The sequence below is a fragment of the Hemitrygon akajei genome, chromosome 2, assembly GCF_048418815.1.
Source record: "Hemitrygon akajei chromosome 2, sHemAka1.3, whole genome shotgun sequence".
NCBI lineage: Eukaryota > Metazoa > Chordata > Chondrichthyes > Myliobatiformes > Dasyatidae > Hemitrygon > Hemitrygon akajei.
Window position 1 is genome coordinate 100,312,841 of NC_133125.1, and position 24,429 is coordinate 100,337,269.

General features: G+C 40.3%; 2 protein-coding genes across 9 annotated transcripts in view; one reads left to right on the forward strand and one right to left on the reverse strand.

Annotated features, from left to right (window-relative positions):
* orc4 (origin recognition complex, subunit 4) overlaps positions 1 to 8,343 on the reverse strand; it is a 114,605-nt gene extending 106,262 nt beyond the window's left edge. Inside the window, exon 1 of one of the 2 annotated variants that reach the window (XM_073026162.1) lies at positions 8,242 to 8,343. The gene's annotated coding sequence lies outside the window, so the exon portion shown is untranslated. The remainder of the gene's footprint in view (positions 1 to 8,241) is intronic. The other variant, XM_073026152.1, reaches the window with a different exon arrangement.
* Positions 8,344 to 8,447: 104 nt separating this feature from the next.
* Positions 8,448 to 24,429, forward strand: part of mbd5 (methyl-CpG binding domain protein 5) — a 233,351-nt gene continuing 217,369 nt past the window's right edge. For 4 of the 7 annotated variants that reach the window (XM_073026059.1, XM_073026115.1, XM_073026122.1 and 1 more), the window contains exon 1: positions 8,448 to 8,759. The gene's annotated coding sequence lies outside the window, so the exon portion shown is untranslated. Of the gene's footprint in view, positions 8,760 to 9,109; positions 9,171 to 17,627; positions 17,765 to 24,429 lie in introns of those variants that run through there. The other 3 variants (XM_073026105.1, XM_073026069.1, XM_073026088.1) reach the window with 3 other exon arrangements.

Here is a 24,429-nt window from a genome sequence, read left to right on the forward strand (position 1 = left end):
TTCCATTCGGGTAGCCTCCAACCTGATGGCATGAGCATCGATTGCTCAAATTTCCGGTAATGCATCCCACCCCTCCTCACCATTTCCCATCCCCTTTTCCATCTCTCATCTTATATCCTTGGCCACTCATCACCTCCCTCGGGTGCTCCTCCCTCCTTTTCTTCCTTCCATGGCCTTCAGTCTCTATCACTAATCAACTTTCCAGCTCTTTACTTCATCCTTCCCCCATCATACGGTTTCACCTATCACCATATGTTTCTCTCTCCCCTACCCCCACCTTTTAAATCTACTCCTCAGCTTTTCTCTCCAGTCCTGCCAAAGGGTTTCGGCCCAAAACGTTGACTGTACTCTTTTCCATAGATACTTCCTGGCCTGCTGAGGTCCTCCAGTATTTTGTGTGTGTTGGATAAATATTAATACTTAAGATAGCTTACATATATAGACTGATTGTATGTACATAAAGTGATAATAGGTACAGGAGTGTCTGTACACAAGGTGCCCCTGACAGGAACAAATTAAAAAAGTCATAATGAGGGGAGGGGGAGAAGGGGTGAGTTAGTGGCTGGAGGTGTTAAACAGCCTTACTGCTTGGGGTAAGTAGCTATTTTTGAGTTTGGTAGTCCTGGCACAGATTTTATGCAGCCTCACCCTTGATGGAAGTGGGACAAACAGTCCATTGGTGGGGGCAGGAGAGAGAGGGGGAGACACCCAAGTTGAGGATGTTGGGGGTGGGAAGAGTAGTTGTGCAATTTGACTATCTGAGGTCCCCATGAACTACATAAATGTTTTGACTAGTTTCCTGCATGGAATCTTGTCGATGGCCTGACTGATGTTCATGGAGACAACATCAACTGCACTGGGAACATCAATATATTTTATTTCCCCTTTGAAAAATCAGATTGATCAAACAAGATTTTCCCCAACCAGACAACGTTGACCATCTTTGATTAATCTTTGCCTTTTGAAATACAGATTAATCCTATCCCTCACATTCCTGTCCTCACCCATGTCTTTCCAGCACAGACATCAGACTCACAGGCCTGTAATTATCTAGCTTTCCTCACCTCCTTTCAGGAATAACAGTATCACATCTACTGTCCTCCAGTCACTTGACATCTCCTTGGCCACTAAACACCTAAATATCTGTCAGAGCCCCAGCAGTCAGTTCCTATCCCTCCCACACTGCCTGGGATCAAGCTGTGCAACTCATTCAATTTTACGTCCAATAAAATATCTTGTGCCTCCTATTTTACTGAGGGGAACATGCTCTTGAATTTCGCTGCCCTTCCCTGACTTGTCCAATTACAAAATCCATTCATTTTAAAGCATACATTGTTCGGCTCTTTGCACAGATTATACTTTGGTTCCAAATGGGCTCTACCATTTCTTTTAACATATCTCAAAAATGTTCAAGGACATTCCTTAATCCTGCCAGTGATATTTGATGCCATCCACCGCCTTTAGCCCTCCCATTTTTTCTACTGAAGTACCTCTTACACATTTTATGTATCTGTCAGGGCTCCCCATCTTCAGTTTTCTAATTAGTTTCCCCCTGTCTCTCACGCTTTGTTTACCCAACCCACAATATCTCTCCCTGTCTGAAGCCCCTTAGAAGTGGAAAAGGGTGGACTACAAGTTAAAGTTCTGAAATGGGCATGTGGTGGTAGAAGGGGCGAGGGGGGAAACATGTAAACTGATATCAATTTTATCAGAGCTGAGAAATGTATTCCTGGAGTATCTGTTTGCAGGAAAGTCTACATCCAAGAAATGGTAACCATTCAAAGTGAAAGAAAGAGAGAGCAGAGCCAATGTGGTTCTGCACATGTAAAAGGAATAGATTGGACCTGCCCCATTTCAAAAGAAAAATGAAACTGAAGAAACAATTAATAGTTGATAAAGTAAAGGGAGGAAGTTAAAAGTACTTTGCATCAGCTTTTATGGCAAAAAGCATTACAAACATCCTAGTAATAATAATTATGGGAATTAATATTATCATAAACACTACAGATTTAGACTAGAAAAACTCGGGCTGCAAAGCTCCCAGGACCTGATTTTTTGCATCTCAGCATCATCATCATGTGCCGTGTTGTATGACTTGGGCAATCATGGTCTTTCCATGATCATGATTGTTCTTGGCAAATTTTGCCATTGCCTTCTTCTGGGCAGTGTCTTTACAACTCGGGTGACCCCAGCCATTACCAATACTCTTCAGAGATTGTCCATCTGGCATCAGCGGCCATATAACCAGTACTTGTGATATGCACCAGCTGCTCATACGACCATCCACCACCTGCTCCCATGGCTTCACATGACACCGATCAGGAGTCCAAGCAGGTACTACACCTTGCCCAAAGGTGACCTGCAGGCTAGCAGAGGGAAGGATCGCCTTACCCCTTTGGTAGAGACATATTTCCCCTCACTACCCATTTTTGCATGTAATGATTCTAAAAGTGGCAGCTATAGGGAAAATTTGTCAAGGGGGCATTAGTGAGTGTTGCTGCTATTACTAAGAAAAAGGTCCCTAGGAAGTTGAAAGGTCTGAAGATAGTCAAGTCACCTGGACTCCACCCCAGGGTTCTGAAGAAGAGAGTTGAAGAGCTTGTGGAGGCATTAGCAATGATCTTTCACAAATCAACAGATTTTGAAGTGGTTCCAAGGACTGGAAAATTGCAAATGTCACTCATTCTTTACGAAGGGAGGGAGGCAGAAGAAAGAAAATTATAAACCAGCTAGCCTGACTTACTTTAGTGGTTGGGAAAATGTTGGAATCCATTCAGGATAACTTTTCAGAGTACTTAACCAAAGGTGTCCTTCAGGGGATACCTTGCCTGAAAAATTTGTAGAAATTCTTTGAGGAAGTAACAGACATGATAGACAAAGGAGTATCAGTGGATGTTGCTTACTTGAATTTTCAGAAGGCCTTTGAAAAGGTGCTGCACATGAGTCTGCTTAACAAGATAAGAGCCCATGGTATTACAGGGAAGATATTGGCACGGACAGAAGGTTGGCTGACTGGTAGACAGTAAAGAGTTAGAATAAAGGGGGCCTATTCTGGTTGCCTGCCAGTGACTAGCGGTGTTCCACAAGGGTCAGTATTGGGACTGCTTCTTTTCATGTTATATGTCAACGATATATACTGTGAAAAGAAGGGCAGGTAGTGTTGAGAAAGCAGGGGTCTGCAGAAGGACTTCAACAGTTCAGGAGAATGGACTAAGAAGCAGCAGATGGAATATAATGTAATATAGTGTAGGGAAGCGTATGGTCATCCACTTTGGTATAAGGATTAAAAGCATAGACTCTTTTCCAAACAGGGAGAAAATTCAAAAGTGCAAAGGAACTGGAAGTCCTTGTGCAGATTCCGGAAAGGTTACCTTGCAGTTTGAGTCAGTGCTAAGGACGACAAATGCAGTATTAGCCTTCGTTTTGGGAGGACTGGAATACAAGAGCAAGGATGTAATGCTGAGGCTTTATAAGGCATTTGTCAGACCGCACTGGAAGGATTGGGAGCAGCTTTCTGCCTCTCATCTAAGAAGAGATATGCTAGTGTTGGAGAGGGTTCAGACGAGGTTCAGGAAATGATTCTATAAATGAAAGGGTTAACATGTGAGGAGCATTTGATGGCTTTGGACCTGTACTCACTGGAGTTCAGAAGAAAGGGGGGGGTGGGCAATTCATTGAAATCTTCTGCATCTTGAAAATCTTAGATACAGTGGATGTGGAGAGGATGTTTCCAATAGTGGGTGAATCTAGGACCAGAAGGTACAGAATAGAGGGACACCCATTTAGAACAGAGATGAAAAGTAATTTGCATCGCCAGAGGGTAGTGAATCTGTGGAATTCATTGCCACAGAGGGCTGAGAAGGTTAAGTCATTGAGTATATTTAAGCAGAGGTTGATAGGTTCCCGATTAGTCAGGGTGCCTAAGGATACGGGCAGAAGGCTGAAGACTGGATTTGAGAGGGATAATAAATCAGCTACGATGCAATATCAGAGCAGACTCAGTTGGCCAGGTGGCCTAATTCACCCCCTATATCTTATGGTCTAAAACTTACCTCTGACATGTCCTAAAATGGATAGTGGTTGTAATCTCCCAAAATCTGAGAATACATAGTGCTTAATTGGAAAATTATTAATGTGATATCCTTTTTCATAAAAAATGGATGACAAAGAAACAGCCACTTTGCCTAAAGTCTATTACTGGATACAGAATCAATTATATTTGGAAAGTCCTAATCTGATCAGGCAGATTCAACATAGCTTCATGAAGATGAAACAGCATCTGAAACTTACGCTTGAGTTCATTGAGAGGGTGCCAGCCAGAATAAGAAGAGAGAAAACCAGTAGATGTAACGTGGATTAGAAACATAGAAAAACCTACAGCACAATACAGGCCCTTCAGCTCACAAAGCTGTGCCGAACATGCCCTTACCTTAGAAATTACCCAGGGTTACCCACAGCCCTCTATTTTTCTATGCTCCATGTACAAACCCCATTTCCAGAAAAGTTGGGATATTTTCCAAAATGCAATAAAAACAAAAATCTGTGATATGTTAATTCACACGAACCGTTATTTAACTGACAAAAGTACAAAGAAAAGATTTTCAATAGTTTTACTGACCAACTTAATTGTATTTTGTAAATATACACAAATTTAGAATTTGATGGCTGCAACACACTCAACAAAATTTGGGACAGAGGCATGTTTACCATGGTGTTACATCACCTTTCCTTTTAATAACACTTTTTAATTGTTTTGGAACAGAGGATACTAACTGTAGTAGATTTGCAATTGGAAATTTTGTCCATTCTTGCTTAATATAAGACTTCATCTGCTCAACAGTCCGTGGTCTCCGTTGTCTGATTCTCCTCTTCATGATGCGCCATACATTTTCGATAGGAGATAGATCTGGACTGGCAGCAGGCCAGTCGAACACATGCACTCTGTGTCTACAAAGCCACGCTGTTGTAGCCCGTGCAGAATGTGGTCTGGCATTGTCCTGCTGAAATAAGCATGGACGTCCTGGTAAGAGACGTTACCTTGATGGCAACATATGTCTCTCTAAAATCCTAATATATGCCTGAGAGTCAATGGTACCTTCACATACATGCAACTCACCCATGCCGTGGGCACAGATGCACCCCCATACCATCACAGTTGCTGGCTTCTGCACCTTTTGCTGATAACAATCAGGATGGTCATTTTCATCTTTGGCTCGGAGAATTCAACGCCCGTTTTTTCCTAAAACTAGCTGAAATGTGGACTCATCTGACCACAGCACACGGTTCCACAGTCTTTTGGTCCATCGGAGATGAGCTCGGGCCCAGAGAACTCGCCGGCGTTTCTGCATAGAGTTGATGTATGGCTTCCTCCTTGCGTAATACAGTTTCAAGTTGCATTTCTGGATGCAGCGACGGACTGTGTTAAGTGACAATGGTTTTCCAAAGTACTCCCGAGCCTAGGTGGCTATAATTGTCACAGTAGCATGACGGTTTCTTAGGCAGTGCCGCCTGAGGGCGCGAAGATCACACGCATTCAACAGTGGTTTCTGACCTTGCCCTTTACGCACTGAGATGTCTCTGAATTCTGAATCTTTTCACAATATTATGTACTGTAGATGTTGAAAGACCTAAATTCTCTGCAATCTTGCATTGAGAAATGTTCCTTTTGAACTGACTTACAATTCTCTCATGAATTTTGGCACAAAGGGGTGTGCCATGATTCATCCTTGCTTGCAAAGACTGAGCCTTTGATGGATGCTACTTTTATACCCAGTCATGATACATCACCTGCTACCAATTAGCCTGCTTAATGTGGAGTCTTCCATACCGGTGTTACTTGAATATTCTGTGCACTTTTCAATCTTACTTTAACTCTGTCCCAACTTTTGTTCAGTGTGTTGCAGTCATCAAATTCTAAATTTGTGTATATTTACAAAATACAATTAAGTTGGTCAGTAAAACTATTGAAAATCTTTTCTTTGTACTTTTGTCAGTTAAATAAAGGTTCACGTGAATTAACATATCACAGATTTTTGTTTTTATTGCATTTTGGAAAATATCCCAACTTTTCTGGAATTGGGGCTTGTGCCTATCCAGGAGTCTCTTAAAAGACCCTGTCGTATCCACCTCCACCGCTGTTGCCGGCAGCCTATTCCACACACTCAACACTCTGTGTAAAAAAACTTACCCCGACATCTCCTCTGTACCTACTAAATTAAATACCATTCGATAAAAAGATCATTTTGCCAGAGAAGAGCTTATGGTGTAGAAGGTATTATACAGTATGGATAGAGGTGTTGAACAGATTGAAGGTTGGTTTGCTAGCAAGAAGTAGTGATAAGGGAGTCATTTTCACATTGGTAATCTGTAACTGGCAGGGTGCCACAGGGATCAGTGCTGGGACCACAACTGTTTACAATACCGGTTAGTAACTTAGAGGGAATAAACCAATGTGCTGTAGCCAGATTTGTGAATGTGCTTGTGAACTGTGAGGTGAATAGAATTTGCAGACAAATATTGATAAATGTGAATTTGGAAGGAAAAATAAAATTTAAATGGAAAAAAGATTGCTGAAGGCTACGGCACAAAGGAATCTGTGTGTTATCATACATGAAAGACATTTATTTTAAGGGAATTGGAGTTCTACCATAATAACCCTTAACTGTACAATGCCCCAACAAGGCCAAAAATGGATTACTTTCAACAATTTTATTCTCTTCATTTAAGAACTAATTTATGACTACATATTATCATTGGATACAATATAGCCATGATTGCAAAGGAAAAGATTGTTTTAAGTTGAAGAGGTTGGATCTCTACTTAGTGAGGAAATCTTATTGACACATTTCTGACTCTTTTAGGGGTCTGTCATTTCTCTACCTGGACAATTCTCATAGCTGAAGGAATAGTGAGTGGGGTGTGACCTATATAAGACAAAGTGGAAGCATTTCACCTCTCAAAGGATTGCAACTCTTTGGAATTAGTTGTCCCAGTAAACTATGTTGCCTGAATCCTTCAATACGTTTAAAGATGAGGTACATTATTTCATTAGTCAGTAAGGGAATCAAACATTATGCGACAGGAGCAAAAAAGTCCAATGATTATTGAAAGGTGAAGCCAGCTTAAGAGGCTAGCCTGCTGTTATCTCTTATGGTCTAATGATGGATCCGTTGCATGAGTGATTAAACTGACAGGCTTTCTTTCCCTAAAGTTTAAGAAGAATGAGAGGTGACAATAAAATGAGGATGTTTCCTCTACTGCACAAGCTCAGAACTAGGGGGTCACTGCTTTCAAAGTACATAGATTTTTGGAATTCTGGAGACTAGGTCATTGAACCTAGAGATATATAGATTTCTGTCGAAGGGAGCATGGGATACAGGAAATTGGCAGTTAAGTAGATCTTCTATGATACTACTGAATGGCGGAGTAGACTCCAGGGGCCTATTCCTGCACCTGTTTCTGATGATTCTGTTATACTATTATACAATGAAAGTGACTACACTCCAAACTGAATGTCTTAATTCGCTCCCTTCCATAATACATTATTTTCGATTCTCTAAAATGATAAGTTATTGACAAATAAGCAGCGAATTTTTGAGATCTACCCGGCATTCTCATTCATCGGCCATCAAACCATTCACTCCCCAAATTATATCTGTACTAGCCCAGGCTGGTATTCTAACCAGTCTTCATAACGCAGCACAGACCGCAGAGAAGCCTCAAAGCTCCGCTACCTACTCAGAAGTGCCCATCACCAGGAGCGGAATCCTCCAAAGCTGCAACCATCAGCATGGGCCTTTGATCCACTTGAACGAATTAGAGATTCCGATCACAAACTATGCAACTTAAGGGTTTAAAGAAAAAAAACCTCAGAAACTGCGCCTGTTCGGCGCTCATCCGGCACCTTGCTCACTGTGCATCCGGCGTCCCAAACCAGTGGGAACTGTATAGCATCAGCAAGGTCGGGTTACACTGGTCATCAACTTCCACCGTCTGAAAGTCAATGGGAAGCCCAGTCTTTCTCACACTCGATGGAGGGAAGATCAAGAAACATCTCTAAGGAAGCTCTCTGATGAAACAAAGCAGCCGCTGACTTTTTACTTATAACTAACAATGCATTTCACCCGGCAAAATGCTAACAATTCTCAATAGGTGCGCAGAGGAAGGACCGATAGCCACAACACATTGGTGGTATTTAAATCTTAAGGACACATCAAACGAATCAAAGATCCCACGTCTTACCTCAGCCAGGCCCGACTGTCGTGCAGGTAACCGAGACGTGCTTTCATTTGGCCCCACCCAGCGCCCTTTCCCCTCTGACCCCCTGAGACCTCCCTACCTCGCACGTCACTCGGTTAGCAACCTTCTCCTCCCACCCGCTCCCCCCCCTCCTTCTGCCACCCCCGGAGCATTTTGGGTAATCTCCGTCTTGGGACATGCGCAGTGCACTGGGTATTTTCAGCTGCAGGTTTTTTTTCTCTCTTGCCCCTGTCCCTCTCTCTCTGTGCCTCTGTGCAAAAGCTTCCACAAAAGTCTCCAGAAATAAAGCAGCCGTTTCCCTTTTTTATTGTTGTGATCTCACATTCCCAACCGGATACATCCCGAGCGTCTGAAAAACTTCCTGGATACCTCCTTAACAACAAGCCGACCTCCGGGGCCTGGCCAGCAGCCTTTTAAGTGCCATTTCAACCCTTTATTACCCTTTGTTTTTGACTCTTTTTAAAATAAAAAAGAAAAACTCGGAGAGGAGGAAGTTGAAGGTAAGTGATTGCAAAGCAATTCCAGCCTCTTTTTAAATTAAAATATCTTATTTTTTAATGAACTGTAATTTTTTACAGTGCAATATATAAATATTTCTCAGTGTTAAAATGCACTCTTATTAGAGTTGGGAGTTTGGATGGTTTTGTTCAGCATTTTAGAGAGGAAGAATGTTACCGTTTCGTGAAAATGGGGTTTAATCTGGTTTAAAGGTTTCTATTTATCCGCCCCCTCTTTGCTGCTGCTGATGATGATGATGATGCTACGTTGCAGGCCACGGCCATGCGTGACTGCTGTTTACAACAGTCCAACTTCAGATCTTGTCGGTATCAGCCCCGCAATGTTAAGAACGTTTGTTCCTTCTCGATGGAAAGATATTTCTTGCGATTGAAAATATCTGGAGATAGCTTCGGGTAGTGTTTGAGTATATTATGCAGTATTTTTCTCAATGTATTTAAAATGTGAATTATCTGCTAGTCAATATTGAGTCATGTTTTTGCTTTTTCATATTTTACATAATTATAGGCCCGATCCACAGAATGTAGAAGTTAAGTTTTGCATGATGTTCTATTTAAATGTTGAGTTTTTCTCTCACTTTAGTATTATTTTGATAAAATAGAATAATAGTTTTATTTAAAAAATAAATGTACAAAATAATTAAATAGTTGTCAAATGGATGCATACATTCAGAGCTTATATTCTATCCATAGTTAAATACTAAATTTCCTAAAAGCATATATGCAAATTTGAAGAGATGGGAACTGTGATATATGTTGAGTTTACAAGTTCAGCATAGGGCAGCAAATAATTCAATACTTGGTTTGCTGTTTCTATTTAATGTTTTGTGCTTTCATTTTGTTTCATAGCTATAAAAATTCTGACTACATTGCTGGAGAAGTTGCTTTAAAATGTTAAGTATTTTCCAGTATATGAGGCTGTTGTCCAAAGTCAAGGATCTGTATCTCTCTAGGCTTGTGTTGAACTCTGTTCCACAATTGCATACCATTGTTAACATTTTGAGGATGTGCTTTGACTGTTTTTATGATTCTCAATACCTGATAGATTCTTCATTGCTTTCTTTGAGGATAATCTGGTTTCAGCAGAATGTACTAGAACCAAATGAAAGCTATATGATAGATATGTTTCAATCAAGCAGATTATTGAAGGGCTCTTGACAGTTGACCAGTTTTTCTAACTAATAGAACCAAAATATTTGTCATCTTCATTACTTTATCCAAATGTCTTGCCCAACTTGATGACCAGCTCTAATAAGCTGTGACTATTTAACTAGTTCAGCAGTACCCCTGCAAATGAGTTCTGTAATCTTTAATTTTCTTATTCTGCATCTACATATTTCATTTGCCCAACTCTTTTAAATTTAATTGTTTGTGTATCTGAGCTGCAAATATTGGACCCACAGAAACTCTCCTGGTTAATTTGTATTTCTCAATAACCTGATTTGTAGGCTCTTTAGTTCAACTTGTTTATTTATGGATACTTTGATAACTTTTAAAATACCATTTTTTGTTTGTTTTTATATCTTTAAGATTGTTGGACACTTCTAGAAAATGGATGTTATTGATTGACCTATAGAGTATATGAAAGTATTATTTGTATAGGTCTTTTGTTTTAAAATTTCCTTAACTAAAGTAAGTTTAAACCAAATGGCACTATCTAATGTAGCATAGGCTGTCGTTTATAGTCCTTAAAAGGAAACTGATTTTCCCAGTACATTGTGTGTTACCAAAGTTTAGGACTTTTTTAAAACATCAAAATGATTGGCCAGTCTTTAAACTATATCCATAAGTTATATAGAACAAAATATGCATGGTCTCAATACATATTGTTCCCGAAGTGTTTGGCAGAAGTATATTTTTCAAAAATGGAAATTTGTAAAATATTAAATAATTTTATTTTTAAATAGGGAAGGGGTGACTGGAAATGTTCATGAAAAGTGTTGCTCTTTTGGCTTTTAATGCATATCAGAATCAGGTTTAAAATCATGAGTTGTGAAATTTGTTTTGTGGCAGTGGTGTAGTGCAAGACACAAAAAAAACCTATAAATTGCACTGTGTATATATACTAATTTATTTATATATATATATATACGAAAAACTAAAAGTAAGTAGTGCAAAAGAGAACAAAAAGTATAGTGAGGTAGTGTTCATGAGTTGATTATTGTCTTTTCAAAAATCTGATGGTGAAGGGGAAGAAGCTGTTCCTAAAACATTGAGTGTGTGTCCTTGTGCTCCTGTACCACCACCCTGATCTGTTTAGCCAGGGTAGCCATCTCTGTGTTATACCAAACATGCCATACATAGTTTATAAATTAAATTCCTGTTTTGAAATGGGCATTATTCAGTATTTTTTTTGTCATGTTGTTAATTTTACGTTAGTGATACGCTATCTGGCTGCAATACTACTGTTCCTTGGGGTTGGATTGTTACTTTGACCGACTCGCGACGAGATCAAGGATGGTTATTTAGAGCTGATCACTCCCCCCCCCCCCCCCCATCCAAAGGAAAAAAAATAAGTGTTTTACTTTAGAAATGAGTTTAGTGCTTTTGAGTAGAAATCATGGGACACAGCAGTTGCATTGCTAAATGGTTTATGATTTGCATGCTATCTGACTGCCTCAAAGATTTATGAAGGTAAATCAAAATAGCATGTCGTCTTTTTTTAAAAAATTATTATTTGATCAGTTTGCCAAGTTCATATCTTTAAAATTATATTTGATAATTGTACAAATGTAAAATGATTTAGAGAATATTGGCAAAAGCACACTGTAAGTGTATTTCTCTGAAGATAATCAAAACCGGGTTTAGTATCACTGGCATATGTCGTGGAACTTGTTTTGTAGCAGCAGTGCATTCCAGTACATAATAAAATAAAAATTACAAAAATAAAAGTAAAACAAAATATTGTTGTAGTCCTCATGGGTTCATTGTTCATTCAGAAATCTTGATGGGGTGGGGGTGAAGAAGCTGTTCCTACAGTCTTGAGTATCTTCAGGCTCCTGTATCACCACCTTAATGGTAGAAATGAGAAGAGGACATGTCCTGGATGATGGGAGAGGGGTCCATAATGATGGATCTTGCCTTTTTGAGGCATCGCTTATTATGACGGCTGAGTTTACAACTCTCTGCAGCTTTTTCTGATCCTGCAGTTGTCTAACTCTTGCCTGCATCCAAATTTTGGATGGCTTGCTGATGTACTGAATTATATCTTGAATGTTAAGAATTTTTGAAGTCCCTTCCGACATGTGTAGGCAGGAACCTTTACTATATATGAAAAATATTGATAAAGCTGTATCACAGCATCAATTTATTGTGTTACCAAATGCAAATATTTTACTTTCACCAATGCAAATGACTGGTGGTCTGGTTGGAAGCATGTGCTGTAAACAGTTTCCATTTGAGAGATACTTTACACAAACAAGATCTTGAGAAACAAGAATCACTTACTAAAGGTCCATTGAGCTCTTTGTAATAGTACTAGCTCAAACAAAACACAATTCCAAGTTCAGATTATTAAAGATCGTCATTATTTTTGTGTTTCAAAAGACTGGCTGATTATCTTGACAAAATCAATTGTTTTAAAATATTTATGTCAAGCTTGTTACTTTTTTGAATAGTGACTGCTTTTACAAATAATTGGGTTCTAAAACATTGAAAGTTGCTATAATTACAAGCATATATATATTTTAATGAATATTATATCCATTATGAAGCAGATCACTGGAGCAAAGTATTTTAAGGTGTAAAGCATGTGGGGCCTTTTGTATGAATTGGACAATATATTAATATTTTGTCACTGAAGACAATTGTTATGCAGAAAATATGAGCACATTCAATACTTTGCTAAGGTCACCAAAGCAAATGGAAATTAATAGCATCAGTGAAATAAAACTCGACATGTAATGGGACTTTCGGGTCTCCTCTATGTGGAGCATGAACGTGTGGTTTAGAATCATTTTAATTACCTGCTCTTAAGGTAAACATGAAACTTGTTGTTTTAGTGTTATGTGCTTTGTATTTTTTTCTGTCAAAAAGCTGCTTAATTAGTATTTAGGCTTATAAAATTAACTTCAGATTTGTTTTGTGCAGTCTTGGAATAATATAAGCCATTAAATCAGTGATATAAGGAGAAAAGTCTACATTTGTTTGAAAGAAACTGAAATTTTTGTTCCTTGTATATCAGTGTTGAGTGAAGTTGAATAATTAAATAAATGACATGGCAAGGAAGACTTCAGATTTTGTGTAAATCTGAATAGGAACCATTATACTGAGAAGGTAAATCTTAGGCAAGGGAAATCTGGGCGGGGAGGGGGGGAAGGGAAATGCTGGGAAGTCCTCAGGTCAACCAGCATCTGTGTAGAAAGAATTGGGTGTTTAGAACAAGTTTTTGGATCAAGCACATTCTAAGTTGCATGGAGGACTAAAGAACAAAGGGAATATCTGTGACAGGTCACCACCAAGGGAATTAACTAGAAGCTCAGGGTCATCTTTGTGGCCTACCACAGTACTTCCTTTTGTTCCACCCTCCCCTTCTCTGCAACTTTAAACTTTCCTGGTTTTATGAATCGTTATTGGCCTGAAACATCAACCGTCTCCTCACCGATGACACCTGACCTTTGACTATTTTCAGAATTTTCAACTTAAAAGTGCCATAGCCACTTACTGCACTAATGGAATATTTGCAACCCATGTAGACCAGGGGTTCCCAACCTTTTTTATGCTGTGGACCAATACCATTAAGTAAGGGGTCTGTGGACCCCAGGTTGGGAACTCCTGATTTAGATGAAAAGCGGCTGCTTAGATTAAATCTGTTTTCTAGCTTTAGATAGTCAACAAGTGATACTTTATGAATAGTTATCCATGTAATTTTCCATTCTGACAGTCCATTGGGGCTAAGTCCTAGGCTAGTTGCAAGGTAGATTATTTAGACCTCCTTGTGCTTCCTATATTTATTGCATTTGGGGAATTAAACAAGTTGTAGGCATTACATTTGGGGAATTAAACAAGTTGTGGGCATTACATGACAATTTTTTTTAAAAATCAGTCATTTCAGAATGCACATCCACAGATCCCTGAAGACAACAGTTCAGGAAGATATGATTAAGAAGACATGCAGAATATTTGTGTTTATTGACCAAGAAATAGGATACAGGAACATTGAGGTTCTACTGGACAGTAAAATATTAGTTTGGCCGCAGCTGGAGTATATCACCAGGCTGCAGGAAGAATTTGATAGTGCTGCATAAATTTATAAGGGTGTTGCCAGGGCTGTAGGAATATAGTTATGAAGAGAGACTTATTATGGTAGGGTTGTTTCCCTTGGAACAAAGAAATGAGGGGAAAAGTGTGGTCTATAAAACTTGGTCTATTTTCTTTAGCAGAAAGGACTCAGACCAAATTTAAATAAATTGATAGAAGGGAGAGTAAAACATTCTATTAAATAGCAAGGTTTGAAAGTGTTTAAGTATGGTACATAGCACAAAAACATGTCATTTGACCCAATTAATCCATTCTGATACTTATTCTCCATTCAGTTTCCTTCCCCAGCACCTCAGTCATTCTTTATCTAAAGCTTTTTGTCGAGCCTTCTGTTTCATATGCTTGTCCCACTTCCACTTTCATGTATGTATTTGTACTAATCACTTGAGAATCCTTTCAACATTTGCTGTGGTAGTGTGATCTACATTATCACTACTTTAGGTACAGGTGTTTCTTCAATTCCTAATTAGATTTCTTGTTCATCATTTTATAATGGTGGATTTTAATTGTGTGTTTTCCCCCACATTTGGAATTATTTTCTGTGTATCTACCTATCAAACCTTTCACTAATTTAAGACTTCTATAAGGTCACTCCTCAGCTGCCTTTTCTCAAAGGATAATCCATTCTGTTCATATTTATGAAACTAAATATGGACTTTAATGAATAGAAGTGCATTCATCAAAATACTCATAGTCCAATCATTCTGTTTGCATTATTTCAGCATGACATCACATTTCTTTTACATAAATTTCTTGGGCAGAAGTCCAGAGATTTTTATAAATACAAATTTGGTCACCTCTGCAATGTTGAAAATGAGGGAGGCAGTCTACCAGAATTCGGTGGTTTATGAATAAGTGGCTAATTTTATTCACTTTCATTCTCAAGATTTATGTTATTTTTAACATCTTAATTGTGTATTTTTATTACAAAGATATGAAATCATAGGTTACCAGGCAATTGACTATCCAGCCAGAAGTAGTTAACTGAAGTCAGTGACAGGGCACTTTTAATGTGGACACAAATAAGGTAAAGGTGACAATGAAAATTAAAGTAAATATTAACTATCACCCACCTTGTCGTGAATGTGTTAGAACTGTAACGTATGGAAGTCAATATAAACTTTTTCTGGAGTAAGTCTTGGAACTTGAGAATTGGTGAGCTGGAGTTGGACATGCTGCATTTGAGAGGAGGAAATGTTGCCTGGATAGTTTAATGAGGCAATGTTCACACCCTTTTAAATATTGCATAATTGGTTAGTCAGGAGGAATAGGATGCGAGTACATGCAAGGCAAATGTGAGCAGGAACCTTAGGTGTTACCCATGAGTGACAGGTATGTACTACTTGCAGCCAGAGTGCAGATGTTATGGGGTAGATTAACAGCTGACTATCACCATGGTACAATAGGATGTTCACGTTGGGCGAGTGACAACGAATGTATTGTGAGTGGGACAGTATCGGAGAAAGTTGCTGTTCCAACATAAAGGCAAAGAAGAAACTTAAAGGGGAAAGATGGTTATTTGGATCTATGTGGTAACCAATTAGATAAAGAAGAACATTTTGTTTACAGGCTATCACAAGATGGGATCCAAAGTTAGGGAAAACTAGAAATATAATAATTTCTGGATTGCCATATAATCCAGATGCCAATTTGGATCATTAATATTGAAGAATTACATGAAGTGCAAGAAATGGGTGTCAATTTATGGGGCACTAGAGAGTGGTTCTATTGGGATGGGCTCCATTGAAATCAGCTTGGTCCTACTGTCTTAGCAAATCAAATATTTAAACTGGATGGCGGGTACTTTAGAATCACTGTTGTGAAATTTGTAATTTTGCAGCTGCATTACAGTGCAAGACATGATTGCTGTAAGTTGTAAAATAAGTAGTGCAAAAGATGAATACTGAGGTAATTATTCATAAATCTGACAGAAGAAGCTGTTCTTAAAACTTTGTGTGGGTCTTTATTAACATTTATTATATGTTGAGTACCTGATTCCACCACCCCCTCAAACAATTTGTTTCAGATTCTAGCCACCCTTTGTGTGACAAGAAAAATTCTTAGTTTCCCTCTTTTTAAAAGAAACTCTTACCATTGCACTTAGCCTATGCCCTGAAGTTTTAGAACTCTTAGTGGGGAAAAATGTCTGTCATAATATTGCACTTGCAAATCGGGTCCTTCCTCTGCTCCAAGGAAAGCATATACAATTTCTCCTCAAAGTAGAACAGTCCATCCCAAGGAATGTTATGAATCTTCTATTCTTCTATCCTTCCTATAGTGTGGCAATCTGAATTGCAATAATACTCCAGTTCAGTGTAACAAAAATGTTATAAAAGCTGTGCCATGACCATTGTAACAAAGGCAGGTATCTCGTATGCCTTCCACACCATCTTAAGGTTCTGTACTGCAGTCTTTTGGGATCTTTGGATATGATGCTATGTGCCTGTAATGCTGCCATAAGTAAGTTTTTCATGTATTTGTGCGTACGACAATAAACAGAACTCTGGACTTTGCAGCAAAGTTCCTCTTTATTAATACTCCCTAGCTAGGCCCCTATCATTTATTATATATCCCTTATTAGCCTTCTGAATGTTATCAGGGTTAAATTGCTCTGTCCATTTCACCAACTGATCAATGTCATTCTGGAACCCAAGATAATCCTCAGAATCAACAACTCCATTTGCTAACATAACTAATCAACATCCTACATTCATACCCAAGTTGTTGAAGTACATAACAAATTGCAAGGGTCCTAGTGCTGATCCTTGTGTATGCCATCTAATGAAGACTCCAAGCAAAAAAAAAATCTTTATTAACGCCCACTGTCCTATTGCCCAGCCAAGTTTGGGTCAAATTTGCCAACTTGCTTTGGATCCCATGGGCTTTACCCTTTAGGATCACTCTCCTCTTTGGGGCTGTATCAAAGGTCCATGTGGATTACATCAACTGTGTTGCCCACATCTTGTTGACTCAAACCAGTCAGACAGCATCTTCCCCAGTTAAAGCCACTCTCTATTTTTGATTAATCACTGTTTCCATATGTATTTGATCTAGCCTAAATTCTTCCCATTAGCTTCCTTACTACTAATGTTAGGCTTGCAGATCTGTTTGGGGGCTTTTAGAGGTTGTAACTTGCAGAATAGTGTATAGAAAAAATTATTGAAGAAATTTTGAATGCATTTTATTTGTCATAATGTACCAGCATGGCTAAAGTTGATTGGTTAACAGACAGAGAACAGGAGAAATTTGTAGGACATTTTCAAATCCGGAAAGTGTGACTTGTGGGATCAGTACCAGCAACTCAGCTGCTCAGTCTACACCAGTGATTTGGGAATAAGGCATCAAGAATACCGTATCCAAATTTGTTTCGGCTATGAAGCGAAGTAGCACTGTGACCTAGAAGAAAACAAGTTTTTGGGGTCCATTGACCATTAAGGTGAATGATAGGAATGTGGCAGACGGAATATAAACTGTAAAAAATGTAATATTTAGTTTGGTAGGGGAAAGAAAAGCAAAGTATGTTTTTAAATTGAGATATTTTGTACAGAGCTCACTGAAATTTAATTTCTAGGTACTACAGGCAGTCCCCAGGTTGTGAGTAGGCTCCAATCCAAAAAACTGCTCGTAAGTTGGAAATGAACAAAAGCAGTGTGTGGCAGAGGATCACAGAAACAACGGATGGAAGAGGAAGCAGGTCTGGGAAGAATGGTTGCCTGTAGCCAACGAGCATAGTGAGTCTGCTTGGCAATTACAATTCTTGATTCAACCCAGCCCCTGATCAGGTGGTGGGTGGGGGCGTGGGGAAATGCACAAAGGAATGTCTTGTATCTACCCAGTAGAAGCAGTCTGCAGCCTCACAGCAGTTGACAAATCCTCCCACTCATTTCCAAATACATATTGATATGTATGGAGTGTCCATAACTTGGATGTTCATAACCTGGAGAGTACCTGTACTTAGACGCGATGAATCTTTAATTTCAGTCAATAATCACCCAAATACAACCTGGGGAGTCAAGCTGCAGCTCCCAAGGGCCAAATTAGGGAACTAGAGATGCAGCTCGATGACCTTCGTCTGGCCAGGGAGAGCAAAGAGGTGATAGAAAGGAGTTATAGGCAGGTGGTCACACCAAGGCCACGGGAGACAGAAAATTGAGTCACAGTCGGGAGAGGGAAGGGGAAGAGTCAGGTACTAGAGAGTACCCCTATGGCTGTACCTCTTGACAATAAGTACTCCTGTTTGAATACAGTTGCGGGGGGGGGCGGGAAACAACCTACCTGGGGGAAGCAGCAGTGGCCGTGCCTCTGCCACAGAGTCTGGACCTGTGGTTCAGAAGGGTAGGGAAAGGAAGAGGAAGGCAGCAGTGTTAGGGGACTCTATAGTTATGGGGTCAGACAGGTGATTCTGTGGCTGCAGGAAAGAAACTCAGATAGTAGTTTGCCTCCCAGGTTCCAGGGTCCAGGATGTTTCAGATCGTGTCCAAAATATCCTGCAGTGGGAGGGAGAACAGCCAGAAGTCGTGGTACATATTGGTACCAATGAGATAGGTAGGAAAAGGGAAGAGGTCCTGAAAAAAGACTTTAGGCAGTTAGGAAGGAAGTTGAGAAGCAGGACTGCAAAGGTAGTAATCTCAGGATTACTGCCTGTGCCACGTGACATTGAGAATAGGAATAGAATGAGGTGAAGGATAAATGCCTGGCTGAGGGATTGGAGCGGGGTCAAAGATTCAGATTTCTGGATCATTGGGACCTCTTTTAGGGCAGGTGTAACCTGTACCAAAAGGATGGGTTGCACTTGAATCCCAGAGGGACCAATACCCTGACATGGACGTTTGCCAAGGCTACTGGGGAGAGTTTAAACTACAATTGTTGGGGGGCAGGGAACCGAACTGAAGAGACTGGGGAAGAGGCGGTTGGCTCACAAAGGAGGCTTGGAGGCAGTGTGTGAGGGAGGATAGGCAGGTGATAGAGAAGGGACAAGCTCAGATGGACGGTTTGAGATGTGTCTATTTTAACGCAAGGAGTATTGTGAACTAAGTGGATGAGCTTAGAGTGTGGATCAGTACTTGGAGCTATGATGTGGTGGCCATCACAGAGACTTGGATGGCTCAGGAACAGGAATGGTTACTTCAAGTGCCAGGTTTTAGATGCTTCAGAAAGGACAGGCAGTTAGGCAAAAGAGGTGGAGGTGTGGCACTGTTGATCAGAGTTAGTGTCATGGCTGCAGAAAAGGTGGACGTCATGGAGGGATTGTCTATGGAGTCTCTGTGGGTGGAGGTTAGGAACAGGAAGGGGTCAATAACTTTACTGGGTGCTTTTTATAGGCCGCCCAATAGTAACAGGGATATCAAGAAGCAGATAGGGAAACAGATCCTGGAAAGTTGTTATAATGTCGTGATGGGAGATTTTAATTTCCCAGATATCGATTGGCATCTCCCTAGAGCAAGGGGGTTAGATGGGGTGGAGTTTGTTAGGTGTGTTCAGGAAGGTTTCTTGACACAATATGTAGATAAACCTGCAAGAGGAGTGACTATTTGATTTGGTATTGGGAAATGAACTTGGTCAGGTATTAGATCTTACAGTGGGAGAGCATTTTGGAGATAGTGATCAGAATTCTATCTCCTTTACAATATAATTGGAAAGAGATAGGAACAGACAAGTTAGAAAAGCGTTTAGATAGATAGATACTTTATTCATCCCCATGGGGAAATTCAAATTTTTTCCAATGTCCCATACACTTGTTGTAGCAAAACTAATTACATACAATACTTAACTCAGTAAGAAAATATGATATGCATCTAAATCACTATCTCAAAAAGCATTAATAATAGCTTTTAAAAAGTTCTTAAGTTCTGGCGGTAGAATTGTAAAGCCTAATGGCATTGGGGAGTATTGACCTCTTCATCCTGTCTGAGGAGCATTGCATCGATAGTAACCTGTCGCTGAAACTGCTTCTCTGTCTCTGGATGGTGCTATGTAGAGGATGTTCAGAGTTTTCCATAATTGACCGTAGCCTACTCAGCGCCCTTCGCTCAGCTACCGATGTTAAACTCTCCAGTACTTTGCCCACGACAGAGCCCGCCTTCCTTACCAGCTTATTAAGACGTGAGGCGTCCCTCTTCTTAATGCTTCCTCCCCAACACGCCACCACAAAGAAGAGGGCGCTCTCCACAACTGACCTATAGAACATCTTCAGCATCTCACTACAGACATTGAATGACGCCAACCTTCTAAGGAAGTACAGTCGACTCTGTGCCTTCCTGCACAAGGCATCTGTGTTGGCAGTCCAGTCTAGCTTCTCGTCTAACTGTACTCCCAGATACTTGTAGGTCTTAACCTGCTCCACACATTCTCCATTAATGATCACTGGCTCCATATGAGGCCTAGATCTCCTAAAGTCCACCACCATCTCCTTGGTCTTGGTGATATTGAGACGCAGGTAGTTTGAGTTGCACCATATCACAAAGTCCTGTATCAGTTTCCTATACTCCTCCTCCTGTCCATTCCTGACACACCCCACTATGGCCGTGTCAATTGGAGTAAGGGGAATTATGAGGCTATCAGGCAGGAAATTGGAAGCTTAAATTGGAAACAGATGTTCTCGGGGGAAAGTACAGAAGAAATGTGGCAAATGTTCAGGGGATATTTGTGTGGAGTTCTGCACAGGTTCTGCACAGGCAAGTTATGGTAGAGTACAGGAACTGTAGTGTACAGAGGCTGTAATAAATCTAGTCAAAAAGAAAAAAGGTTACAAAAGGTTCAGGGAGTTAGGTAATGTTACGGATTTAGAAGATTATAAGGCTAACAGGAAGGAGCTTAAAAAGGAAATTGGGAGAACTAGAAGGGGCCATCAGAATGCCTTGGCAGGCAGGATTAAAGAAAACCCCAAGGCATTCTACAAGTATGTGAAGAGCAGGAGGATAAGACGTGAAAGAATAGGACGTATGAAGTGTGATAGTAGGAAAGTGTGTATGGAACCGGAGGAAATAGCTGGGGTACTTAATGAATATTTTACTTCAGCATTCACTCTGGAAAAGGATTTTGGTGATTGTAATGCAGACTTGCAGCAGACTGAAAAGCTTGAGTATGTAGATATTAAGGAAGTGGATGTGCTGGAGCTTTTGGAAAGCATCAAGTTAAATATGTTGCCAGGACTAGATAAGATGTACCCCAGGCGACTGTGGGAGGCAAATCTTTGAATCATCAATGGGGACGGGAGAGGTTCTGGAGGATTGGAGGGTTGCGGATGTTGTTCCTTTATTCAAGAAAGGGAGTAGAGATAGCCCAGGAAATTATAGCCCAGTGAGTCTGACTTCAGTGGTTGATAAGTTGATGGAGAAGATCCTGAGAGGCAGGATTTATGAGCATTTGGAGAGGTATAATATGATTAGGAATAGTCAGCATGGCTTTGTCAAGGGCAGGTCATGCCTTACGAGCCTGATTGGATTTTTTGAGGATGTAACTAAACACATTGATGAAGGAAGAACAGTAGATGTAGACTGGTTGTAGACGGGTCATGTTCTGCATGGAGCTTGGTGACCAGTGGTGTGCCTCATGGATCTGTTCTGGGGTGCTTACCTTTTGTGATTTTTATAAAAGACCTGGATGAGGAAGTGGAGTGATGGGTTTGTAAGTTTGCTGATGATGTAAAGGTTGGTGGTGTTGTGGATAGTGTGGAGGGCTGTCTGAGGTTACAACGGGACATTGAGAGGATGCAAAACTGGACTGAGAAGTGGCAGGTGAAGTTCAACCCAGATAAGTGTGAAGTGGTTCATTTTGGTAGGTCAAATATGATGGCAGAGTATAGTATTAATGATAAGCCTCTTGGCAGTGTGGAGGATCAAAGGGATCTTGGAGTCTGAGTCCATAGGATGCTCAAAGCAGCTGCACAGGTTGACACTGTGGTTAAGAAGGCATGCGGTGTATTGACCTTCATTAATCGTGGAATTGAATTTAGGAGCCAAGAGGTATTGTTGCAGCTATATAGGACCCTGGTTAGGCCCCACTTGGAGTACTGTGCTCAGTTCTGGTCACCTCACTACAGGAAGGATGTTGAAACCATGCAAAGGGTGCAAAGGAGATTTACAAGAATGTTGCTTGGATTGGGGAGCAGGCCTTATGAAAACAGGTTGAGTGAACTTGGCCTTTTCTCCTTGGAACGACGGAGGATGAGAGGTGACCTGATGGAGCTGTATAAGATGATGAGAGGCATCGATTGTGTGGATAGTCAGGCTTTTTCCCAGGGTTGAAAAGGTTGCCACAAGAGGGCACATGTTTAAGGTGCTGGGGAGTAGGTACAGAGGTGATGTCAGGGGTAAGTGTTTTTACTCAGAGAGTGGTGAGTGCGTGAAATGGGCTGCTGGCAACGGTGGTGGAGGCAGATACGATAGGGTCTTTTAAGAGACTGTTGGATAAGTACATAGTGGTGGGAGTGCGGAATGAACTGCCAGATGAAGTGGTAAATGCGGGCTCACTATTAACATTTAATAAAAACTTGGACAGGTACATGGATGAGAGGTGTATAGAGGGATATGGGGCTGGGGCAGGTGCAGGTCAGTGGGACTAGGCAGAAAAATGGTTTGGCATAGCAAAGAAGGACCAAAAGGCCTGTTTATGTGCTGTAATGTTCTATGGAGCCTAGAAAAATAGAGGGCTATGGGGAAGTGTAGTAATTTCTAAGGTAGGGACATGTTCGCCATGACTTTGTGGGCCGAAGTGCCTGTATTTTGCTGTAGATTTTCTGTGTTTCTATAATTAAACTATTGTCACATATGCTATATCTAGACTTTAATGAGTACAATGAAACATTATTAATACTAGCTTGAAAAGTGCTTTAAAAATATATGGGAGAGTTTGCAATTTTTATTTCTGAAATTTGGGTCTAGAGTCCTGGAAGCCCCTGTAACAGCAATTGGGAAGGCAAATAATATACTGGATGAACTGTCTTGCAAGAAGATTGGAACACTCTTAGCTTCAATTATATAATCATAAACAAGAGAAAATCTGCAGGTGCTGGAAATCTGAGGAACACAGATTCAATCCGAAACGTCGACTGTATTTTTTTCATTCATATAGTGCCTTAGTGAGATCACACCTGAGTATCGTCTGAAATTTGTGTGTAAATCTGCTATTTTGCAAGATTCACATGTACTTGAAATACATGAAACATTGTGGAAGTTCACCAAATTATCTTGTGAGGGTCCTAAGCTGACTAGACCTATGCTTTTGGATTCAGAAGAATGAGATGGAAAAAGAATGTACAATTCTAAGGGACTTGACAAATCAGGTGCAGAGTAAGGGTTTCCTCTGGTTGTGTTGCCCGGAACTACCAAGCAAGGAGTCAACAAGACCTGAAATTTCTACACCCAGAATCCAATTACTCTTGGGTGTTCTTTTCCCAAGAAAACGTGGCATTCATTTGCTGAGTGTGTTAAAGCCAAAGATGGTTACGTTTTGTGATATTCAGTGATCCAGAGTTAATGCAGGAAATTAGAGCTAAATTAGTAGTTGATGAATCATGAACTGAGTGGTGGAGGAGTAGCTGGGAGAGGATGAATAATCCGACACCTGCATTTGTTACCTTTGTTCATTCACAAAGGCTTCAAAGGCCTTTCTGCATTCTTATTGCAGCAACTACACCAAGCTTCAGTGAACCTCTCAAGATGTAACCCTATGGAATGTGCCATTCCACAACATGAGAATAGGACCAATCAGGAGTGATAGTGGAAACGTGTGCATGGAGTCTGAGGAGGTAGCGGAGGTACATCATGAATACCTTGCTTCACTATTCACTAGTGAAGAGGACCTTGGCAATTGTGGGGATGACTTGCAGTGGACTGAATCGCTTGAACATATAGACATCAAGAATGAGGATGTGCTGGAGCTTTTGACTGGTATAAAGTTGGATAAGTCGCTGGGATCCGACGAGCTATGTTCCAGGCTACTATAGGAAGCGAAGGAGGAAATTGCTGAGCCTCTGGCAATTATCTTTGTATCATCAATAGGGACGGAAGAAGTAACAGAGGATTGGAGGCTTGCAAGTTTTGTTTCCTTGTTCAAGAAGAGAAGTAGAGATAACCCAGGAAATTATAGGCTAATATGTCTTACTTCAGTGGTGGGCAAGTTGTCGGAGAAGATCTTGAGAGGCAGGATTTATGAGCATTTGGAGAGACATAATCTGATTAGGAATAGTCAGTATGGCTTTGTCAAGGGCAGATCAAGCATTACAAGCCTGATTGAATTCTTTGAAGATGTAACAAAACCCATTGATGAAAGTAGAGCAGTGGATGTTGTATATGGATTTCATTAAGGCATTTGATAAGGTTCCCCATGCAATGCTTATTCAGAAAGTGTGGAGGCATGGGATCCAAGGAAGACTTGCTTTGTGGATCCAGAATTG